This window comes from Lethenteron reissneri, chromosome 20, assembly GCF_015708825.2.
Source record: "Lethenteron reissneri isolate LAM-NWPU_2019-01 chromosome 20, ASM1570882v1, whole genome shotgun sequence".
Taxonomy (NCBI): Eukaryota; Metazoa; Chordata; class Hyperoartia; order Petromyzontiformes; family Petromyzontidae; genus Lethenteron; species Lethenteron reissneri.
Window position 1 is genome coordinate 18,296,820 of NC_083798.1, and position 13,276 is coordinate 18,310,095.

General features: G+C 39.7%; 1 protein-coding gene across 2 annotated transcripts in view; it reads left to right on the forward strand.

The window, feature by feature from the left end:
- The window catches only part of LOC133344908 (uncharacterized), an 842,858-nt gene that overhangs the window by 796,073 nt on the left and 33,509 nt on the right, over positions 1-13,276 (forward strand). The gene's annotated exons all lie outside the window — the stretch shown is intronic.

Consider the following 13,276-nt stretch of genomic DNA (forward strand, 5'->3'; position numbering starts at 1 on the left):
TTTTTTTGAGTTGCACCGCTTGTTATTCGGCACGTTGTCCGAAGTTTTCCTCCAGGTGCTGGGGGTGTTTCTTTAACACCTGCAGAGAAACGACAGATGATGCCGAAGTTGAAGATGCCATCGGTAGTGCATGGCGAAAGCTTGAGAGAAGTGATGCTCAACACCTGACAGAACCACGCATGAATTATGAGTGGCTGCAAAAGCCAACGTACTAAATTAATACAATTGTAATGTAGCTCTCAGAGACAACCGTCTTATCTTTCTGTATATTTATTATGAATAAAACTTGATTTGAAGCCTTATTATGAATAAAGTCCACTGACAACTCAACGAGTAACCACGAGTGACTCTATACACTTGGGTAGTTAGACGACTCTATTAGACAACATAGCTTCTCGTCTCAAGACATCTCGAAGACAATTGAGACGACCCGGCGACTCCCCACGCCAACAGCCGCCAGGTCCGGTTCGCGCCCGCTTATATACCTCGCCCGATCTGGCCACGCCCCTTTTCTCGAATTCTCCTCGCCTCACCTGGCTCTGTCAATCTCCGCCCTTATTACACTTCCCCGCCATTGGATCCCGTGCTCCCCCTCACGTGACCCTGTCAACGCTTGTCTCATCAATCATCATGGGCACGCCCATTAGTAACCATGGTTCTGGGGAACCATACTGTCTTTACACAATCATGTTTTATACGTCTATGGTAAATGTATCACATTGTTTCTTCTGCCGACTGCCCACAGTAACCACGTTTTTCAAGTGAAATCATGTTCGTCGATAAAATGGTCGAAATAATTCCGAGTGGTAACTTTATTCACTTTTTTTAAGTATTGCTTCAGTACGGGAAAGTACAATATCGGTAATATCCATCTCAGCATAACTAATGTCATGTTTTTTTTATTTGGTTTTAGAAATACTGCTTGACCACTAAGTGAACAGTGCAATGTTTTTGAAATGATAGTTTTGCTTCAATAAAAGTTGTTATTCGAATTTGAAATGTGTTTTGTTTCTTTGAACATAAACAACAATACTTATTGAAATCAAAATAAGTTAAATGCTTATTGGAAGGAACACCTGTTGTAGAATTTTATAATTTCACATTGGTCCATTTTCTCCACTAACTAAATGTATGCTATTATATTGTTTTATCATTTATTATTTGCAACCGAACAATTGTTAATAAGTGATATTAATTGTCTTGCAGTTTCTCAGCGTTCACAAGTAATCACAAATACATTTAAATATATAAGCACCCAACATTCCACATTTCTGTGTCCAAATAAACATTCAGACCCATCAGCATGTGCACCTTCCAAACTGTTTTCCAGAAATGTGTTTAAACAGGAACAATCTAGATTGGTTTAAACTTTTAGTCTCATGATAATATTTCGGCATGTTAAAAAATTACCGCAGGGCTGCCTGATCTTATCGGCAACAGACCTCCACAAACACGAATGGGCCCATTCAAATACAATGTGAAACATGATTTAAATACATCAATTTGAATTCGAAAGTTGGTCCTTCATGGACACTCCAGTCTACCTGTCCCTTCTCAACTCACGTCTCCACGCACTCCCTGCTCCAGCAACCAACACCTAACAAAGCCCTCAGTTAATCTCATCTCATTGGCAGGTTACTCTTTTTCCTTTTCTGCACCCCATTATCTGAAACTTTTTCCCCACATGCCGTCGACTCCCTATTCCTGCTCAAGTCATGGTTCCAAGATCTTCCTCTGCCCATGACTGGTGGATATACTATTTTAGATAAATACGCCTCTGTTCACCAGGATGCATATACCACTGTTGCTTAAAGCGTCTTGAGATGTGGTTGCATATACATGCAAAACAATTACATATGTAGTGACTGTGAAAATCACTGTGTGGTGCCGGGCTTGCGAGGCCACGGCGGATAAAGTTGTCATTATGTCCAGCCGGTTACTGGGCGTAGTACCACCAGCCCTAGCGGGGCTTGGGTGAGCGCTGGTGAGCCCAGAGGCACCACGTACAGTGTGCGGTGCGGGCTCCCGATGAGGATAAGCGAGAGAGAGCGTCAGCCAGCCAGGGCTACGTTAGGAAATAATACGCTGGTTGACCTGCTGACACGTGAACGGATGATATTGGAGGGGGCCACCGGTGGACGGGGGCCGCTGGGTGGTCACGTGGTATAGAGGAGCTCTCGGGAGCCTTCGGAAAGGAGCTCGAGAGATCTAGAAGGTGGGCGGGGCGAGGGGCGGAGCCAGCTCCAGCCCGGGCCGATATATAACGGGAGCCCCGTGAGGGGCTCAGAGTTCTTCGGGTTGTTGGTCAAGAAGATCCACGTGGGGGTTCGAGAAGCCTCTAGCCACGCGGTCCGGGACCCAGCTCGTGATCCGGACCGGGATAGCAAACCGTGTCTAGTTTTGCCGTAGCGTGGTTAGATGGGCGTTCAACACCCGAGTGTAGGTTACGTTATGTTGTGTTGAGTTGATGTAATAAATAGTGTTGCTCCCAAGACAACATCTGCGACTCAGTTGGACTCACTACACATAGTTTAATTGTTGAACATGTCAATAATTCAATAAACTTGTAATTGATACTTATGTTATGGCACTTTAGGAGTCGTCATTATTATGCATCGAATTAGTTCAAAGTTTTCCACAGCAGTCTGCTTTGGTGGCATAGAGGCACTTATATGCATGCCTCTGTAACAATAATTTGGAAGGTTCAGTTAAAGTGAGGCAGAGTCAATGGACGACCAGCAGGTGGCAATCGTCTCCCACTTGTGGCGATAAGCCTTCGTGTCATCATGTTCGTTACTTCACAATCAGAATCTTTATTTAGAATCAGAATCATAAGGGAAGAATCCGATGAGCTATAAAGCTTTTTTTCACAGATATCCAGTCGGCGCGGGTCAGAATGTTACAACAGTACAAAAACACGACAGAATCTTCTTGGTTCTTTCGGTAAAGTCACGTAGAAGGGAAGCAATAAAATAATAAAAATAAAACATAATAAAACAATTCTCACGACGTTTCGGCCACAACGCAAGCAGCCGTCCTCAGGTGAAAAACCAGGTCCGTCGAGGCGACAGAGTCTGTCGCCTCGACGGACTTTACCGAAAGAACCAAGAAGATGAATCCCTGCAGTCACGAAAGCTTTAAATCGAAACACGACAGAAGTGCAAAGTTTAGGAAAGGTAAGCGAATCGCTAAAATAAAACCATGTATTTCTTATTTTATCAGTTAAAAGCCCACTGAGCTATTAGCTTCTTTTTCAGAAGTGACCTAGCCACAAATGATAGCTCGGGGAAATGGCTTATTATTTAGACAATTTAAAGCAGCAACATAATGTAAACGCATAATTCTAAATGTGGAGAGATTAACCGGAGGACTTGGAGAAAAAAAATCAACACTCCAAATATACAGGTGTCAGAGTCGGAGGAATCCTTCATTGACTCACCTAATGCAGTGTCAACCTAAAGTTAATCTTAATTCCACAAAAAACACATATCGTTGACGAATGTGTCACAATTATACATTGGCACTACAGAGTTACTGAATGCACCGAAAATAGTATCCTTTCAACTTGTATGAAACACGGTATTATGAGGTAAACAATACAATGACAGAAATATAATAGTGTAATGGAAGACAATTCCCGGCCAAAGCTAATATCGGTGAAGGGTGACATCTGGTTTTGGGTCCTCCACTCCCCTTCATCAACCTACATTGGCCAGCGTATGGCCAAATAAGCCCCGTGACCATTATGGTGTGGAGAGGCTTTATTTCAACAGTATATTAACAAATGACTGTATTGTGATGTGTATTATTGTTATCATTGTTCCAAAGCATAAAAAATCAACTATTAAAGTTGAAGATTAAACTTGAATCTAATTTACAAATCCAAAAGATAAAAGTAACCAATGTACAGGTACTGTGCCAACGCATTCAATAATTATATCGCAATGAAATGGAGAGATGTGAAATATAATGCAGTTCACTGTAATGTTTGTCTTTCAAGCTTGACATTTAACAGTATTTTATAATAGGTAAAGCTAGAGTAGTTATGTTTCGCAATATCCTGCTAGCTTCTGCAGTCATAAACACAATTTCTTGTGAAGTTGGTGGTAACATTTCATAAGCGTTCTTAAATTATGTTATTGATTGGAGCCACATTAAAGAATATTTTGTAGCATACCTTAGGAATACGTTAAACACATCACATTTTATTCAATATTATAATGCTCCAAAAGTTTTGAGATTCGTATAACCCAGTGTTTTTCAATCCAGATTTGGCTTGAGTTGACTTCAGTTCTTCATACGGATCTCCCGCAAGGTTCATTGAACTCTGTGGGCAGAGGTATGTATGGTTGTCTAGATCGTCACTGTGCACTTGCTAAACTTATATATCTGAACCTCTTACGTTCCTTCTTCGATCTAGAAGTTGTATGTATATATGATAAACTTCTTTTGCAACATACGTATCCAACCGTGATAATCGGAGGTGCGTGGAAAGGATAACAAACTAAACACAAATAAAATAAATGAGTTTTCAATCGAGATTTAAAACTAAAGGTTGTTTGCAATGCATCTCCAGCTTGTTTGATGGTGCATCAGTCCTAAGATACGAAAAACGTCTGTCCATTCCTACAAGTCACTTCCTTCCCTGTCTTTCGTTTGCATCTTATCCTTGCTATCATTTGTGTAAATGTGAACATATACTACGGGTCTAAAATATACAACAACATATTGACGATACTATTTTGTTAACATACTTATGTTGCAATACAGAAGAAATGTGATACAAAGTTGGCCAAAGTCAAACAAAGAGAATTGAACATTTGTAAACATATTTGCATGGAACACATATACATAGCTACAAATTTAAAGTTTGTATTTGAGCTTGCTTTATGGCAACCCTCATACATATTGGGGATGATGAGGCCAATGAACATCCTATTTTCACTCACTGCAGGTATATCCAATATATATCTGCATGCTGCAATGATTCAATTTATATTACACAGCTGTGTATTAAACTCACTAGCTTATAATAGACCCGTGCTTTTAAGCTGAGCCTGATAGCCATAAAAACTAAATACAAAATAAACAGGCACACATTTGTGCCCTTTATTTTCGAGGAAGGGTGTCCAAAGGTTATGGTCGGTGTCAGGTAAGCATAGACCTGCTATTTATACAATGATATTTCACAAAACTACAACAATAATGACCGTTTATTAATGGTCATTATTGAATAAAGTCTCACCCAGTGAAACATTTTTTTTTCAAAATTGACTTACTTGGAAATACTTGGTCAACAGAGTATATTTTGTGTGAGAGGAAGGCTATACATTTTTTCGTAAATTACAGTCATACCTCGGTATACGACCGCGTTGGAATACGTCGAATTTGGTAAACGTCGTGTTTTGACGAGAAAAACATGTCTTTGGATACGACGTCTTGCTTGGGATACGACTCGCTTGCGAGAACTTGTATGGGTCGGGATGAGTCACCGCGTAGACCCCGTTCACGACTTCTCCCCTTCCTCACCACCATCCTCGTAGGCTATCAACTCCTCTCAGCAAGGTAAAGTGATGTTAAGTTTGATTTTGATTGCAATTTTAATTAATTAATTTATGCATTTATTTTAATGTATGTATACATTTTAGTTATAAGTAGTGTCTAAATTATTTTATACAACCCCATTAATGTATAATATGCCATATAAAATATAATTTCTTATACTCTGGAACGGATTATTTCCTTTCCCTTCATTTCTTATGGGGAAAATTCGTTTGGTGTCCGTCATTTTCCTACCTTCTGGAACGAATTAACGACGTATACCGAGGTACCGCTGTATACTCAAAACTTCGTACAGATCGGTCAACATCCTACCCACTTTAGTGCCATCTCCACGAACCTTGATGCCCCTGAAGATTGATTGCTTACTTACATGAAGATTACCGCACGAAGCACTAATTATGCCTCCAACACGCTGGGTCACAGGCATGCCCTGCAGTGCCTCGCAAAAATATATAACACGTAAAACATTTCATAGGAGCTTTGATGAAGGCCTCCCCAAGCCGCTGCCACCTCTCACGATTCTGTAATGTGGTTAATCCACCTAGCACATGCACACAACCCGATTTAACCAGTTCATTTCCTAGATTGATATTCCCTTGAACATGTTTCATTCCTTGGCTGCCACTTTGTATATTATTCGTGATCATTGGCCATCTTCCCTTCCAGTGGCGTATCCTGCTGCCAAAGCCCACTTACTTTTCTTGATTGACTGGGTAATGTTATTAACCTGCGCATGTACCCTAATTCATGCGCTCCATTTTCCCTCTCAATGTATTTCCAAGCATGCATCTCTCCATGCTTCTTTTTCAAGTTATGACCACGTTTTTTCTGAACCGAATGTTATACCAGGTGGTACACACTGATTACAATTATAAACGTTCTATCGTTATTTTTTATTGTCACGTTTATGATTCCAAAAGCACTCCAACCTGCTCTTGTCCACTTCATTATTCCATATTTTTGTCAGCCTTCCGTCAATGGCTGTTCCAGGTAAGCACATTCTGCGATGTTTTCTAGTTGTGTTCCTCTCACAAATACCTTTGACTACTCAGTGAACTTGTCCTACCTGACTTTTGTTTTGGCCAACTTTGCAGCCTTCTACATTAAGTTATTCTAATATTTCCTGCAGTTTATTCCAATTGGATGTTATAATGACTGTCATCAGTAAATCTGATATCGTTAATCTGTTCTCTATTAACATGCATGCATTTGTTTCTCAAGAAATATATATATTTTTGTAAAAATATCTTCTAATTTCGCTGTGAATAACTTTTGTGAAAGCAAGTCACCATGTCTAATATCCTTTGCAACATGTATGATGGTATTTACTTTATGGAATCTTACAGTGGTTTTCCATTTTTGTAAATACTTTTTATAGCTTGTAACTATATATTTTAGTTAGGCCTTGGTTATCATGAGCTTGGACGATGGAACATGTGTAGGTTCTTATATGTGCAGTGATGGTGTCTCCATCACAAATAATGGAAATAATGACCAAAATTTGGTGTTGTGGACTTTTCGGCAGGATGTACAGATATAGATCAACAAAGCCCATGCATTAATTTACATAGCATCTTCAAGAAAAAACACTGCAGTAGAAGCTACGTAATGTACTCCATGTCCCAATGCCTATTTTGTTTTTGTTTAATTTTAAAGGGTCAGTTTATATTTGCTTGGTATTGTTTTGTAACGGTGGTCGTGACATTTTTAAAGGCATGCTGCTCGTGATCGGCAGCATTTCACATTTTCCAGCAGACTGCCCGGTTCCCAAGTGCTTCTGAAAACAACCCTCTCTCTCTCTCTTTTCCCTTTAACAAACTAAAACCATGTTGAGCCAATTTCCCAACAGCATCTGTTTTTGTCTGGATGAGTGCTGCTGTCACTTCAGACACTTGTGTAAACTATAGTTACGTGACATGAACCCAATGGCTGTGAACAGACATCGTCTGTTTTTATAAGTAAGTACCACATAAGTTGTCTAGAGCTTGCTAAAAAAAATGTTAAACACCCATCAACTGTCTTGTATTTTTAGTTGCTGATAAAGCAGCATTAACATAGATTTTGGAAATAGCACGTTAATATATTCAATTGGTTATTAACGGGGAGATTTGTCGTTTGTTTTATAGTCAACTCTTCTCTCAGCCTAGCACTGGACAGATGATAACATATCTCAAATAACTCAAATATATCAATGATGCATCATCATGCTCAATTTAAGAAAAACAGAAGCTCCAAAGCATCATAGTGAACAAAGCAAATTTTTAAAATACCAGCGCAGCAGAATGAATCATGCGACAAAATTCCGTTATAAAGGTGAAGAAAAACTAGGTTGTCAAATGTGGAGGGTGATTACGGCACATGTCACCTTGGAACTGTTTGTTTGTGTTGATGTGCATTTCAATATTTTACATGTAAAACATCTTCAGTACCCCTGTTTATGAATGCCCCTTATGTCGGTGCTTTAAATATTGATGCAGACAATTTGATGACGAAATTGAGGAAATGCTTTTTTTTACAAGTGGCAGGGCATTGATTTACGAACCTGTCACACTTTGGAACATGACGGAACAAAAACTCATACACAAGCAGGCTAATGAGTTACCAAATTGTAAATAGATTCATGACATTTGGAGGAATTTTATGCAGACCTTTATAGTTAACTAGCGGGAAGTACCCGGCATTGCCCGGGGGGAGAATATCTTTCAAAACTTCTCTTAAAAACATAATATATACATATGTAGTGAGTCCAACTGAGTCGCAGACATCTTCAGAGCAATACTATTTATTACATCAACTCAACACAACATAGCGTAACCTACACTCGGGTGTTGAACGCCCATCTAACCACGCTACGGCAGAACTAGACACGGTCCCGCTATCCCAGTCCGGACCACGAGCTGGGTCCCGGACCGCGTGGCTAGAGGCTTCTTCAACCCGACGTTGATCTTCTTCACCAACAATCCGAAGAACCTTGAGCCCCTTCTGGGGCCCCTGTTATATCGGCCTGGGCTGGGGCTGGCTCCGCCCCTCGCCCCGCCCACCTTCTAGATCTCTCGAGCTCTTTCCCGAAGGCTCCCGAGAGCTCCTCTATACCACGTGACCGCCCAGCAGCCCCTGTCCACCAGTGGCCCCCTCCAATATCATCCAGTCACGTGTCGGCAGGTCAACCAGCATATCATGCCCCAACGTAACCCTGGCTGGCTGACACTCTCTCTTGCTCCCTCACCGGGAGCCCGCACTGCACACTGTACGTGGTACTTCTGCGCTAACCAGCGCTCACCCAAGCCCCGCTAGGGCTGGTACTACGCCCAATAACCGGGTTGCACATAATGACTCAGTTTGTAACCGTGATGACGGTTACAAACATGAGTAATCATTGGAAAGATGTGATTAACCATGCAAAAAAGATTTAACTACACTCATTTGCCAATCTTATTTGACAGACAACTATTACAGTTTTACCATGTTTAGTGGTTGTCTCCCTGTCACAGGTTGAGTCACAAACCGTACCTCTCCATAAACAAAGGCTCAGCCTTTGTTATGCAGTCTATTATTAGTCTTAAGCCTCACCTTACCATATTAATAAAACGTATGCGGCCCTTGCCCCACCACCTTCTCCAACCATTATATAAACGGAGTGGTAGCTCCTGCAATCTCTCATTTACTTGATACAGCTTTCGTGGCTGTGACGGTACCACCTGAAGACGGAAGCTTGTGTTGCCTCCGAAACGTCGTGATTTTTATTTTATTTTACTTTTTAATGTTTTTTACCTACGTGACTTTACCGAAAAAACCTAAGAATATTTTAATGCTTGTGACACCAACAGTTTACGAAGATTAAATTTGCTTGAGTGGAATGTCCCTCCCTAAACAGGAACGAGTCTGCGTTTTAACAGCCTAACAAACCAGACTAAACACTGCTAGAATGTTGGACTACACACTTTCCCCAATACGAGACTAACATTAAATCAGAAGACTGAACAAAACACGACAGCAGAGCTGGTGAATATTGAGAATATCAGGAAGTTACTATAAAAATAGGCAGACTAAAGGGGCGCTCCTCCCTTAACACCAACACGGCAACACCGATGAAACGTGACCTAGTTTGTTGCAACTGAGTTGTGGCTCACTATTATTTGTGTATGCGCCTGCTGTCTATGTATACAGTACAGTGCAGTATATATACACATTTATATGTCAGGCAGATGCCGTTTTAGTTTCATAAGGGAACCAGTTTAGTAGAAAGTGGTGTTCGTTTGCGAACGTCAGTTTTGATCATCTGTAATCGTAATTATAGTGCAATGGTGTACTGTTTTCTACTTTTAACGTGCCACATAGTTTGTACTCTGTCTGGAAGACATTGAACAACTCAAGAGGCACAAGGAATCAGAAAGGCAGCCAGGCAGTAAACTGGTGCCAAAGTTCCCATCTGAAGCTCTGCAGTCCTTTATATATTAAGTTTTCTGCTATTCATTGTAATGATTCATTCAATGAGCAGAAATATGGGACTAACAGAATGTACGGCGTTAATCGTAAAGCGAAACACAGCTGTCAATCGTCGTAAAAATGTTATGGTGACTTTCTTGTAATTTTACTTATTTTTTTTGCTTTTTTGTACATTTGATACCTTGTTGCTCAGAATAGTGCTTCCAATAAATAATTACAGTTGTCTCCCTGACAAATATTGGTTATTTTTTTACAAAATATCAGCTTCATTTTTGGTAATCTGGGTTCTTAATTGGCAACGTGTACTTTCTGGCAAATTTCATGGTGACAAATATAAAACATTTCTTTAAGATTTAATGGATAATTAATGGTAATTTTGACCAGATAGTACCTTTATTGACAATAAATGTTTGGTTTTCAAGTTCTCAACCAGGTGCTCAGTATGTAATATTAATCCCACATGTGCTATCCATTGACAATTCAAGTGGTTCTATGGAATTTTATTCATGTAGTTCGCCAGTTGTGATGGTAGTGTCAGTTATTGACACTTGTAACTTCAGTAGAGCAATAAAACATGGCAGGGAACCATTCCCAGTGTCACATCCAAATTTTTTTTTTCTGTGAAGGTATCTGGTTCCCTTTGCCGATACAGTATTCCCTTGTTATTCACGAACTTGCTATCTGCGATTTTGGTTATCTGCGAATCGTATCTGTGAATAATATTGTTATTAAGTAGTACATTTATACATATTTTGTAAATCCAGGGATAACATAATTAAATGATACTTAAATATGATTCGGTCCTGCACCTCCTCTTATAACATGCATGTCTATTGGACAAGAGGCTTCAAACAGCGCATAATGCGAAGGACGCCTGTACTTGGCAGTTCATAGCTGTGCGTAGGAACTGCCTTGGATAATTTTCTAATGTTGCTTCTGTCGTTTCAAATTTAGTGTGTGAAGGGGTTGTAATTTTTTCATTTTCTAAACACAATTATGTTTCAATAGAATGGACATCTTTGTTTTGAAACCAGATGACTTTTTTCCATAGGGTAATTCTCTAATATAAAAGCAATTGATCCTAAAATGAATTAATATTGGAATATCTTTACTAGAGTTAGTGCTGGCCCGTGTTACAGACCGATGGACAGAGCAAATTCATTAACGTTACCACATTTCCATACACTAACATCAAGTTCTCAATTGTGCTTGGGTGGCTAGACGAGAGGTACACATCTCATTATATAAACAGTGTCTCAAGGACGAAGCCACAACTAAGACACATTATTGGTGGGCTGTGCAATTTCCGATGAGGCTGGTGTTTTTCCAAGAGTTTCCACAGCAATCTGTACTTAGCCGCAAGGTAATTTCAGTAAACACTGCTTGGAACCTTATAGCTCAGTAACTGACTGTATTCTGTAATTATATCAGGCCAATATTCTGAATTGGCAAGACTTGATTTCAAAGCTGTGGTCAGATTTTCAATATAACTTTTTGAATGCGTTTTAAGACAGCGATTTCTGCACTCAGACTGGAGTAAATACACCTTAAAAATGTGAAACTTAGATGTTATGTCCTACAAGCCTAAACTTTGTTACTTTTTAAATAAAGCAGATTGAACCTAGAAACCAAACAGAATGGATTATATAACGTTACTATAAAATTAAAATAAATAATTTCCAGGCTTTCCTGTCTAGGGTGACTCACATAAATAATTCGTCATTTTAGAAGAAGAAGAAGAGTTTGTGGGTCATTACTTGCTTTAGACACTCAACTGAAAAGATACCAGATGGTCCATAGATAGCAATAACATTGTCTGGTGACATCTATATGAATATGCATAGATTTTACTCCAGCCATTCCATTTCTTCCCACATGCAATACAACACCTCAATAAAGGAATTGACTAAATATTCAAATATTGGCTCTCATGAAAGAGTATAATGGCTCAGTTGATGTTTTCTTGGATAAAATGAGACAATTTCAAATCAGCCAACACAAATATGTAAAAGACTGTCATCAGCACAAACTAATCATGAAGGTTGGACAACATTTATTGATATGTTGTTCAATTTAGCCCAGACAATTTCAATGAATGTAGTAAAAACAAGCTCCAAAATGTGTGAAGGCTAATCTTGAAGAGTTATGTTATTATGACCTTATGAGGCACAAACGAACAGTGTAATAACTTTGTTTGCTAGAGACACAAGTGTTTAAAAGCCGTCAATAACCCAGGGCGCTGATAATTATTACATACCCACCATGCTAGTTTTTTTTCAAAGAAGACGACTCACTTTGGTTGTCTTGTCCCCCAGAGCATGTTAAAGAGATGTGTTTACCACCATGTATTGTCAAAAGACTAGAAAACCAACAATAAGACAAATCTAGAAAATGATAATCCACAAGTTTATATTTCTTCCAACTCAACAAAGAATGTGGCTCAACTCATCTCTGTTGGTGGCCGCTTGTGGTGGAAATTACACATTCTTATATAGGAGGCCAGTCTATCCATGGGACAATCACTGATAGCTTCCCACGGAGTTGTAATTATATTGACTGCGGGGATAATGGGATGAATTTATTCCTGATCATAAGTTGAACATGGATACTTCCAAATGTATAATGAAAGTAAACATGCGTTTGAAAACATTGGTCCAGAAGGCCCATAGACTGGTGCACCAAAATTATTATTACACACATTTAATCAAATGTGAACACTCAAAGATATATAACAAAAGCTGAATTTTGCACAAAAAAGTATGGAGAGAAGAATGCTTGGCATTACTCCAACCGACAGAAAGCAGTACTCACGGAACAAATACACAATTATAGACATTTTGACTGTTAATGGAAATAGGTTTGGAAATAATACATGGCTACAAGGGAAGTTGGCTACAGGGAAAGTCTTGTGATGGTGTGGCAGCCAAAATAGTGAATATGAGCAAAGGAAAGACCACTGTGGATATTAGGTTTTGTGCAGGAGCAATATGGGTTGTGGCATCGTAGGATCATATGGGATGGCAGTCTCGTCAAGTGACCGTCGGTGGAAAGAATATGGCTGATGATAATCTCACCTATAAAAGTCAAAAGTTGCGTGTCTTTGTGGCGGGGTTTGTTTGTGGAAGAGTTTGTGAGTGGTCGCGCGCTTGGCTCTCCAACGGTGGGGTTTACGTGAAAAAAATATAGCCAGTTGCCACGCCGTAAGCCCCGCGGTGAGCAAGCACTATTCACTTTTCACATCCGTCAAGTTAAAATTAGTTTAATTAGC